Genomic DNA, 11,845 nt, shown 5'->3' with positions numbered 1-11,845 from the left:
CAGTACAGCCACAACTGCAGCCAACAACAAACGTCTGGGTGTTGTGGATGGTGAATCTGGGTGGAAGCTTCAGTGAGGTGACTCAGGTGATGAAGGAATTAGGGTTGGTGCTTATATAATAAACGGCCTCCCCGCCTCTACAGCTCCAGAGATCCTGCTTGGCCATTCAAAAGTTTGAGCCTTACCTCTTGCCACGTTTTGAAAGGTTTTAACACTTAAACAGAGGAGTTTATTTTTAATTTTAGAGGCAATAAATAGAGTCACTGGAGTTTGTTGACTAGGAAATGTCACAGTTGGATTCGTTCTTAAGCAAAATCACTTTGGTAGCAGTGATTGCTCACTATCCTCTCTCTATTCTTGACTTGTCATTCACTCTCCCTCACTCCACATACACAATAAGTTGCCAAATTAGTCCATTTCTACCTCCACAACATCTCTCATATCCCATCCCTCCTCTCTACTCACTCTCTACTCTTAGTATAGGTCTTCATCACCTCTTGCACTAATTATGCAACAGACTCTTAATTGTCTCCCAGCCTCAACTGTTACAAGTGCAATCCATCCTCCAAACTGCTGCCAAAGAGTTTTTCCTTAAACCTAGATCTTAATCATGTCACTCCCCTATTCAATAAACTCCAATGTCTCTCTATTGCCTCTATCATGAAATATAAAATACTTTCTTTAGGTTTTCTCTGAGGCTCTACTTATAGTTGTAGACTTACTCTCTTCTGCTGAGATTGTTTCTCAAACATCTCAGGACCTATGAAATCTCTGTCCACTGTATAATGTCTTTTATTCACTCATACTTACCACTTCAGTTCTTAATCTGGGACTCTGTGCTGGGGCCAGGCTCCTCTCCCCTATCCTTCTCCATATTTGGATGGGATGGTCAGACGCTGTGTTGTGGGAACCTCTATTCCCTGTCACTAATTTTCATTTGCCCTGGTGTGTCTGCTATCAGAGCATCGCTAGGTTTATATTTGAACACCCTCTTCTCTCCAGATTTTTAGAACACCTTTCTCCTATTATTTTCAGTTCCTCCTGATGATTTTTTTTATCTTCATGCCCTTTTTTTGGGGGGGAGTCTTAAACTCTTTAATTCCTTTAAATGTATCATTTACCAACAGGAGGACATCTCTCACTTTATGTTTCAAGTATTTCTTTTTCTATCTCTGTTGCTTCTGCTACCTTAACTCTTTCAGTTAATGTCTTAGAATTGATTTTATTGCATTAATGCTTTGCTTGTTTTTTTGTATTTTTGTTGTTGTTCAGTTATTTCAGTCATAGCCAACTCTTCGTGACCCTATTTGGGGTTTTCTTGGCAAAGATACTGGAGTGATTTGCCATTTCTTTCTCCAGCTCATTTTACAGATGAGGAAACTGAGGCAAATGGGATTAAGTGACTTGGCCAGGGTCACACAGCTAGTAAATGTCTGAGGCCAGATTTGAATTTAGGTCTTCCTGACTCCAGGCTCAGTGCTCTATTCACTGAGCCACCTAGTTCCCTCCTAAAAACAGGATATATACAGGGTAAATTGGAAAACTCATTGACTGATAATTTATGACACTTTAAGCACTTGCAAAGCACTTAAAAATATTATCTCATTTGATCCTCACAATAACTGTGGTAGATGGGTGCTATCTTTATCTCATTTTACAAATAAGGAAACAAAGGCTGATAAGGGTTAATCGATTTGCTCGGAGTCACACAGCTAGTAGTGTGAGGCAGGATTTGAACTCAGGCTCTCAGTCCAGTTCTCTATCCACTGTACCACCTAGAGAATCTAATAATATTTTCCTTCCCTCTTCCTACCCCACCTTCTTCTTTCCCTAATTCTTCTGTCATCCCTACCACCACTACTACTTCACTTTATCAGCACCCATCACTCGTTCCATTTCTTTTCTATGCTGTAATATCCCCTGTACTAAGACTCCAGACACTTGGGGAATGAAGGACTAGTCAGGCAGGCTTGTTTCTGTTGCACAGCACTCTGGGTAGTATGTGTTTGCTATAGTACTCCTCTTACCTTCACCTCCTCCCATTCCACATGTATTTCGCAAATATGTATGCATCTCATATCTTTATCACTTCCTACCTCTTGGAAGGACCAGTTTGGAATTTCAGTGTTGTACTTGGTCTCAAAGTTTGCCCTCTAGAGGATGGCAAAAATAATACTAGTTTTTACCTAAACTTTATCCTTCATTTTGCAGAAGGGGAAGTGAGACCCAGAGAGTTTTGACATGAATACACAATGTTACATCTAGTGGTGTACCAAACCAAACAGCAAGGGCTTTCTTGACACAGCCACACAGCCCCAAACAAGTCATTACATGTCCATTTTGGGATAAATCACAAACCCTTATTATTATTATAATTATTTTTAGAAACCCTTACTTTTAGATTATTTTTTAAGATTATTTTTAGATTATTACTTTTTTATTATTACTTTTAGAAACCCAGAAGTAAAAGCCAAACAACTCCCTACACACACACACACACACACACACACACACAAAACTAAACAGTTCCTCATAGTATGAGAGTGTCTTATTCAACTCAGATCTGTAATAACCAACTTTTTTTTTTTAAAAGAAAAATCAGCAAAAACCTGCCCCTTTTGGGAGTAGCTAGGTGGTGACTGTTTCGGCAATTGGGAAGCTAGGTGGCGCCATAGTGCCATTGAGTGCTGGGGGCCTGAAGTCAGGAAGACTAATCTTCCTGAGTTCAAATCTAGCTTCAGCCTTACTAGCTGTGTGACTGTTTACCTCAGTTTCCTTATCTGTAAAATGAGCTGGAAAAGGAAATAGCAAACCACTCCAATACCTTTGCCAAGAAAACCCCAAATGGGGTCACAGTCATACATGACTGAACAACAACAAATACAACAACATACATTCTCTTTAATTAGATTACAAGATCCTAGAGGTTTAGGGCTTCCATAGACACTAAGTATACTATGTGATAAGAAAAAGATAACAGGGTACCTGCTGGCTACAAAGTTTGCTAAGCTCTGGAATGTGTGTTTGGCTGAATTTCGGGCTGGGCCTGTGACAGGCCAGATTCTTTAGTTTCACCCACACCCTATCTGACTTCTTTCCCAGCCCTTGCCTCAATTTACACTCAAATCAATAATTCCCTGTCTACCCACCCATGGGAGTGGGAAAGTCTACACCTACCTTCCACACCCTATGCGCTGTCCTAAATACAGCAGCCCTCCCACAGTGCTAGTACCCAGCTTCCTGCCATATACACAGGATCTGCTTCACCACTATTTGGTGACTGATGACTTTTCAATTAGGATACAATTACACTCACCCTTCTAATGTGGTTTAATGTAGATTTTACTTGGAAACAGAAGCATAGGTATCTGAGGCCTTTTCTGATTCTGGACTTTATGATTCAGATATCCAGATTTCAATTAAAACATGTAGAGTACTCACTGCCATTGATTTTTTTTAATTGACCTGAAAGATTAAAATATCCAGCAGGGGGCAGTTGAAACTCAACTATGGACTCTGTAGGGCAAGAGCAAACTTAATATTATTATTTCTGCTTCCTGTCCAAAATACCAAGATCCCCAGATCAGAGATGAAAGAAAAAGCCATGACTGCATAGTTTTAAGTGGGATGGGTTTTGTTTTTTAACAAAGCATTTCCGCTGCCTGTGTTTCTTTATAAACATTACTAAGCTTCCACAAGTAGAGACAAATCCCAGTCAGGGTCATAGTAGACCAGCTACCCAAGAGCCTCCAGCACCTTTGCAGACTTCAGTGGGCAAAAGAAAGCTATGTTTCTTTCTGACACGATGGAATTTTTGTTTGAAAGGCATTTATTGCCAGTTTGTCCCTTCACGTAGAACAAAAGAATACATTTCACCATTTATTCATTTCACGGATGAAGAAAAGAAGAAGCATCCAAGTTTTAAAAGTTTATTAACTTGTGTGTAAAGGTCATACTGTCTGCTGTTTAGTCGTTACACACAAGCTTACGAAAGAATCTCTCCATGCTCAAGCCAAATTAAACAAGATGCAGTTATGGAGAAATAAGCACAAGTTAATATTTAGCCATGGACATTCTCCGGGTTCTTGTTTGCCCAGTTCTTTCTCAGTAAGAAAGGTTGCAGTAGATCAGCAAGCCTTTGATTCATCCATGAGTACGCAGGACTCTTGGCCTTCTGGCCTCTTTCTATTTTCTTTTTGAAAATCTTGAACCACGCATTCTCTAAGGATATAAAGTTTTCCACTAACTTTCAGTGCCAACATTGTACAGAACATTTCATTACTAATCATACAAAAATTATTAAGTTCAGATGTCCATATAAAGATGTTTGAATTCATCTCACTTTTCTTCCTAAAGAACTATCATTCTAACTATTATTGAATAGCTTGAAAAGCATGATATAACTCCCATTCTAGCCAGGTTTGGGCCTGCCCCTGATCCTCTGGGAGCTGTTTTTTCACCTGAAAAATGAAAGACTTAAAATAGATGATCTTTAAGATTCTTTTCAGTTCTAATGTTCTAGGAGTTCTGTGAGAGAGAAGAATTCAGACAATTGGACATAAACATTGAAGTAACTTGCTATAAAGACTGGAAGTGTCACCAAGATATATATCTGTTATATATATGTGTGTGTGTATATATATATATATATATATATATACATACACATATAGGTATGTATGTATGTATGTATATGTGTATGTATACAGCAAAAACTTGCCTATTCCAGTAATGAGAACATTTTTCCTCATTCTATTCTGATTTTTCCATGAGATTTCATATGTCTTAACATTTTTATAAAGACAAATAAGCTGGAATCACTTTCTTCCCTACCTCCAGAGGAAAAAAAAAATAGCATTTTTCAAAATCATGCTTCTTTCCTCTGAGAATATTTTATTGAGCACTTCCTCTCAGGGACTCATCTCAAGGATGTGGACTCAAGTAAAAGATACATCATTTAAACTCCTAGACATTCTTCATCCTGAGGTACCTAGAACTCTAATCTTCATTTTGGGTACCTTATGTCACACATACACACACACACAACACCCAATTTAACATCCTTTATTTTCCACCACAGGGAAGCTAGGTGGTACAGTAGATAGAATGCTGGTCCTGAAGTCAGGAAGACTCATCTTCCTGAGTTCAAATCTGCCCTCAGACACTTAGTAGCTGTGTGACCCTGAGCAAATCACTTAACCCTGTTTGCTTCAGTTTCCTCATCTGTAAAATGAGCTGGAGAAGGAAATGGCAAAACCATTCCGGTATCTTTGCTAAGAAAACCCCAAATGGGGTCACAAAGAGTCAGACACGACTGAAAAATGATTGAAATTTCCGCCCTCTGTGTCCTCTACTCTGAAATTCAATTCATAAACTCTCTTTCCTTTCTACTCTACCAAATTTATTGCTTTAAAATTTGTTATTCTTCTTCTTTACATTACATTTCCCATTCTTTCTACCTCTCCCATTAGAGAGTTATCCCTTATAACAAAGAACAGAGGAAAAAAACAGTTCAGTATATTTAACCAAAACAACAACTAACTCCAACGTTATAGGTGAAGTCTCTTACCTCTGCAAACAGGGAAGAGAGGGAGGGAAGTGCATTTTCTTATCTCTTCTTTAGGGCTAATTGTGGGCATTATAATTTCACAAGTTTTATATTGTTGTTCTTTTCACTTACACCTTGGAAATCATTGCATATATTCTTTTCCAGATTCTGCTTACTTCACCTTGTATCAGTTCATATGTTTTTATCATACTTCTCTGTATTCATCATACTCATTGTTTCTTATAAGACAGAAATAGTCCATCACATTCATGGACCACAATTTGCTTAGCCATTCCCTGATCAATAATATTTATTTTTTTCCCCAGTTCCTTGGCTACAAAATAAGCTGTCATGAATTTCTTGGTGGATATGGGACCTTTTTTTTCATCACTGATCAAAAGGCATTCCTTATTTTCTTAGCTTAATTCCAAATTGCCTTTTGGAATGGTTGGGCCAATTCACAGCTCCACGAATAGTGCATTAGTGCAGAGCTGTCAAATATGGGGCCCAAATATGGGGCAAATATTCAGGCAAATATGCTGCCTGAACCAGTAAAGTGTAATTGGGAAACATTTAATAGTTAAGTAAAAAATACAATAAAACATAGATAGTATTACATTTTAAAATTAAGCCAATATGTAGGCCCACAAGGATCCTTATGTATGGCCTAATGCTCTCTATTTCTATTTGAGTTTGACACCATTGCATGAGTATACCTATCTTTCTGTGGGTCCTCCAACATTGCTTTCCATCTATTATCTTAGCCAATTCACTAAGTGTGATGGTGAAAAGTCAGAGTTATTTTTATTTGCATTTCATTTACTATTAGTAATTTGGATCATGCTTTCATTTGTTCGTTAATTGTTTATAATTCTTTTGGGAACTATTTGTTAGTATCCTTTGAGCACTTCTCTACTGGGGAATGAATTGTGATCTCTTCAATGAATTTCAATAGATACTTTACTAATACTTCAATAAACTCTAACTGCAGTTTTAAACTTCATGTTTTCTTGCCTTGCCACCAACTTCCCTTTTCACTAACCTTGTTTATTATTATTCTCTAACACAGACTATCTCTTCTAGTTAGGGAAATTTGATATGCCCCACACATGACTGCTCTAATGCCTTCACTGTAAAAACATGCAATTCCTCTCACCTGGCATTGTCCAGCTAGCCCCTATTTTCCCTTTGTTCAAAACCCTGCAGAAAACTCTTCCCTGATTAACCCCACACCATCCTGATCATTCCTTTATTCTGCACCTATTTCATACTAAGTTGGTACAATATTTGTTTGTTGTTATTTGTATATTATTGAGTGTCTTAACTTCTTTATGCCATCTTTCTTTAGATGATAAATTCTTCCACAGTAGAAATTGTTTCATAAATGTGTGTATGCAAATATATATATATTTAAATCTCTCCCATAGTACTTGCTTTAGTTTTGCAAAGAAATAAGTGTTTAATTATATTCCTGGATGAGACTTCTGAATAATCTATGAGCCTTTGGCTTCCTTTCTCTCTCTGCAGGCCAGATCCTTCCTTGCCTGCATGCCTTCAGGGCTAGGTTTCTGCAAGGCCTTCACTCAGCTCCCAGAGAGGTGGAAGGGCTCCAGATGATTCCATCCATTAATAAAGAGGTTCCCGAAAGGAAACACTGGTTCCCTCAGTGCTTGGGTTTTGGGCTTTTGGTTTTGTTGTTTTTTTATCTTTTTATTGGGAGACCAGAGGCAGTTCCTTCTTCCCATTCCTTCTTCCCTGAGACACCTGGGCTATGGAGGCTAACCCATATGTTCCAACATTCTTTTGGATGTTTATATATTTATATATTGAGTTGATCTATCAATTCTTGCCATACTTTTCATAGAATTTCTCTACTTAGTAATAATTGTAGCTGCCATTTATATGCTTTAAAGTTTGCAAAGCATCAAGCATACCTGAAATCATTTAGCTCTCACCATAATCCCTTTGAGGTTAGTACTACTGGCATTATCTCTATTTCACAGATGAAGAAACTGAGGCTCAGAGTAGTTGGTTGACTAGCCCATGGTCACGTTGCTGAGGGAGAGTAGAAGGATTTGAACCCAGGCCTTTCTGATTTCGAGGCTAGCATTCTATCCACTCTCAATTCTTCCCCCTCCTCCAAAACCAGCGCCATCTTCTTCAATGGACATTGCACATAAGCTGCAGTTATCTCCTGGGTGGTCTTTTTATTTATGTTTATGATGAGCCCTGCAAGGCAGGATGACCAAGTGTCTCCTAAAATGATGCTTCTTGTTGCCTATGGTCACATAATGAGATCCACTCTGCTGACACCCACACTTTCCTCTCCAAGGAGAACATAAGAGGCATTTTTCCATTTATTTGCAACTGTCTTATGTCTTCTAGTATAGTGAGAATGTCAATATGATATGGTTAAGTTCCCCCAGTGGAATTTTGATATAGTTGTTGGATAAAGAAGAATAGCTAGCATTTTTGTATCACTTTGTTTGCTAAGCACTTTACAAATATTATTTTATTTCATCCTCACAACAACCCTGTGAGGTAGGTGCTATTATTATTCCTATTTAAAGATGAGGAAACTGAGGCAGTTAGAGGCTAAGTGACTTGCCCAGAGTCATACAACTAAGAAGTGTCTGAGGTCATAATTGCGCTCAGGTCTTCCTGATTATGGGTCCAATATTCTATCCGCACCACCTAGCAACCTGTAATATTGAGAGTCAAGTTAATGTTTATGGATGGTCTAAAAATCGTAGTTTTACTGGGGATTCTTAGTACCTCCTTGCCAACATTTTCTTCCAGGCTGCCACCATCACTATTGTGATGAGCCTCCTCACACTTAATAAGAATGGTCCTCCAATGACAGACACACCTTATTTGTTGGGAATGTACTCAAAGCCTTTCTATAAACTTCCAGGCCATGTGCTAACCTGGCATATCTTCCAAGTCACCAGTATTGCAGTATTGTATTGGAATGAGACTTGTACTGACTTTTGGTGAAAGAGAGAGTTAGGAGCATCAAACAATATCACAAAATTTGAAATTGATTATACACAGTTTACTAGACTGGAGTCAACTGGTTACCCCAGGGGACATCCTTACTGAACCAATTGTTGATGGGTAGTCATACCCATGTTAGAGGACAGGTGAAAATCAATGGTAAATAAGGAAGAATAAAAAAGAGAATGTCAGAAAACCTGAGTTCAGTACTCCCTAGCTGGGTGACCTTGGGCAAGTAACTTGGGCTCCAGTTTCCTCATCTTATTAATGAAAGAATTAGACTAAATCATGTTTAACCTGGTTTTTAACCTAGGGTCTATGAACTTTTAAAAGTATTACATATTATCATAAATTACATATCATTAATTAGCTGCAATATTTCTATAATGATTAATTAATTATGCAGAGCATCCCCAAAGTCTTAGTGCAGCTTTAAGCTAAGCCTTTTGGGACAATCTGTATATAATATAATTAATCTGTAATTGTATCTACATGTAATTACATATAATATAATAAAATATATAATTATAATATGCCATGTTTAATATAATTTGTTTCCTTTATAATCCTATTTTATTTTACGTGCTTAAAAACATTATTCTGAGAAGTCCATAGGTTTCATCAGATTGTGAAAAAGCTCCAATACATAAAAAAGGTGGCCTAAGTGATCTTCAGAGTCTCCAAGAGCTTTAAATCCTATGAAATTTCATATGATAGATATGCAACAGAAACTTTTTTTTGTAAACCAGACTATATTTTAAATGGTGGTACTGTCAATTCATACTTGAAAACATAAAAAATTTAAATAACAAATTCTAATATATTAAAAGAACATATTATTGTATTATTTTTGGGTTTTGATCCAGATTGGTGATTTCATCAGTTGTAGGAAATTCCCAATATGGAAATTTTCTCCCCAGTGTAATTCATTGGCCACTCTTTTGTAATGTATACAGTCTTAGAGGGTTTTGTGAAGCACTCAGACTTTAAGGACTACTGGCAACTCTCTAAGACTATCAACAAATTGAAATGAGGATGGTCTGGCTCAGCTCATTCTTAATGAAGCTATGTTGGTTCTTTGTGATCACTGCTTTTTGTCTCTCTACAGATAATTCAGATCTATATATTTAGCTTTTGTCTTTCTCCTGATGTTGCAGTTTGGGGTGCTGGGAACCCCAGAATGTAAGGGTACTAGGAGGTCTGCCTTGAAAGAATTCCACCACTCAAGCCTTCCTTCAGTCAAAGTAGCAGGGTTTATTTGTATCACTAATAGAAGCAGGCTAGATTCTAAGTGAATCTACAGCTTAATTGGGGTGAGATTGATATTTTTGTACAAAAAAAAGGGAAAAAGGGTCGGTGAAAAGATCTTGATGGGATTAAGGCATGGTAAATAGCCTGGGGTGGGCCAGGTGCAGACAATGAAAGGAGTTAAGTGGTCAGAGAGCCACAGTGAAAGGGCTGTTAAAAGGATTATTGAGTATCTAAGTAGGCTGGCATGGGCTAGATGCCTTGGGTGGAAACACCAGTGATCTGGGCTACTGAAATGTATGGGAAATTTCAGGTTCCAGGTCCCATCACTCCATCACTAAGGTCCAGTTGTGCTTCCCTGACTGCTTCCTGGACATTTCAAATATCTTGTAAGCAATGCAAACTCACCATATCCACAACAGATCCAATTTTCTTGGTTCAACCACTCCTTGTCTCAGCTTCTCTATTCTCTGTTCTCTATCATAGGCATGGGTATCCTTCGGGTCACCCAAGTTTGCAACATCAGCTTGTCATTTTTCCTCATCTGGCATATCCAATCAGTTGCCAAATCTTCTTGTTTCTACTGATACAAGATTAGTCCACTTCTCTCCACTCATATAGCCACCACACTTTTAAGGCCTTGATCACTTCTTGCCTGGATTATTAAAATAGCCTTCTAATTGGTCTCCCTGTCTTTCCAATCCATCCTACATAACTACTAAAATGATTTCCCTAAAACACAAGATTGACTCCATCCCTCTCCTACTCAATAAACTCCAGGAGCAACTCTTGGGTCAAATGTCAATTGCTATGCTTGGCATCCAAAACCCTCTTTAAGACGTGATGGCATACTACTATCCATCAAGCTCCCTGAAATGTTGCCACGTTGTCCCTCACACATAACACATTCCATATCCTGTCTCTGAAACTTTATATTAGCTGTCTCCTATCCCCAGAAAGAACTTCCTCCTCACCTCTGTTTCTTAGAATTCCTGGTTTCCTTCAAAACTCAAGTCACTACCACTTTGTTCATGAAGCCTTTTCTGATCCCCCCAGATATTAGTGCCTCCTACCACAAATGACATTGTATTTATTTTTCATAAATCTTGTATATGTTATAGACATATGCACATGATGTCACCTCCAGACAGAACACAAACTCTTTGAGGTCAAGGACATTTTCATTTTTGTCTTTGAATCTCTAGCACTTATAGGTGCCTGGCATATAACCGGTGCTTAATAAGTACTTGTTGAGTGATTAGATGTTCACTAACCTTTGCTTTTAAATATGTTCTAGAATTTTGCCAATGATAACTATCATACAGTATGATATTGTTGTTAAGTCATTTCAGTCGTGTCTGACTCTTTGTGACTCCATTGGGGTTTTCTTGGCAAAGATACTGGAGTAGTTTGTCATTTCCTTCTCTAGCTCATTTTACAGATGAGGAAACTGAGGCAAACAGGGTTAAGTGACTAGCCCAGGGTCACACAGCTAGACATGTCTGAGGCCAGATTTGAACTCAGGAAGATAAGTCTTACTAACTCCAGGTCTGACACCACTGTGCTACCTAGCTGCCCCTATCATATAATATACATATAGCTATTATGATGACATATTTTTAATCCTTTAATAGAGCACAGTACATGCCTTATGGCTCTGTTTCTGACTTTTAGACTTCAGCACTATGCCTCAGCTGTGATCTCATTCAGGAATATTTATCTTCCTCTGCTGCCTCCTCCATGTCAGTCCCCTTCTCCCATTGGCGAGTTCCCTCCATTTCTTGGTGTGGCCCAGGTCCATCCGACCTTCACTCCCCTCTTGGATCTACTTCAACACCCTTTCCCTTGTCGCTACCTCTCCCACCCCCATTTTCAGCTTCCTTTCCTATGTCACAATATGTTATATCATAAACTGTAAGCTCTGAGAGGGCAGGAACTATCTTTCTTTTTGCTTGTATTTGTATCCCCAGCACTTAATATAGTGTTTGGCATGTAGTAAGTATTCAGTAAATGCTTTTTGCCCTAATTTGTCTAAAGTAATCCTAGAGCACA

The sequence above is a fragment of the Vombatus ursinus genome, unplaced genomic scaffold, assembly GCF_900497805.2.
Source record: "Vombatus ursinus unplaced genomic scaffold, bare-nosed wombat genome assembly UNPS02005286.1, whole genome shotgun sequence".
In the NCBI taxonomy this organism is placed as follows: domain Eukaryota; kingdom Metazoa; phylum Chordata; class Mammalia; order Diprotodontia; family Vombatidae; genus Vombatus; species Vombatus ursinus.
This window is presented reverse-complemented; position numbering follows the sequence as displayed.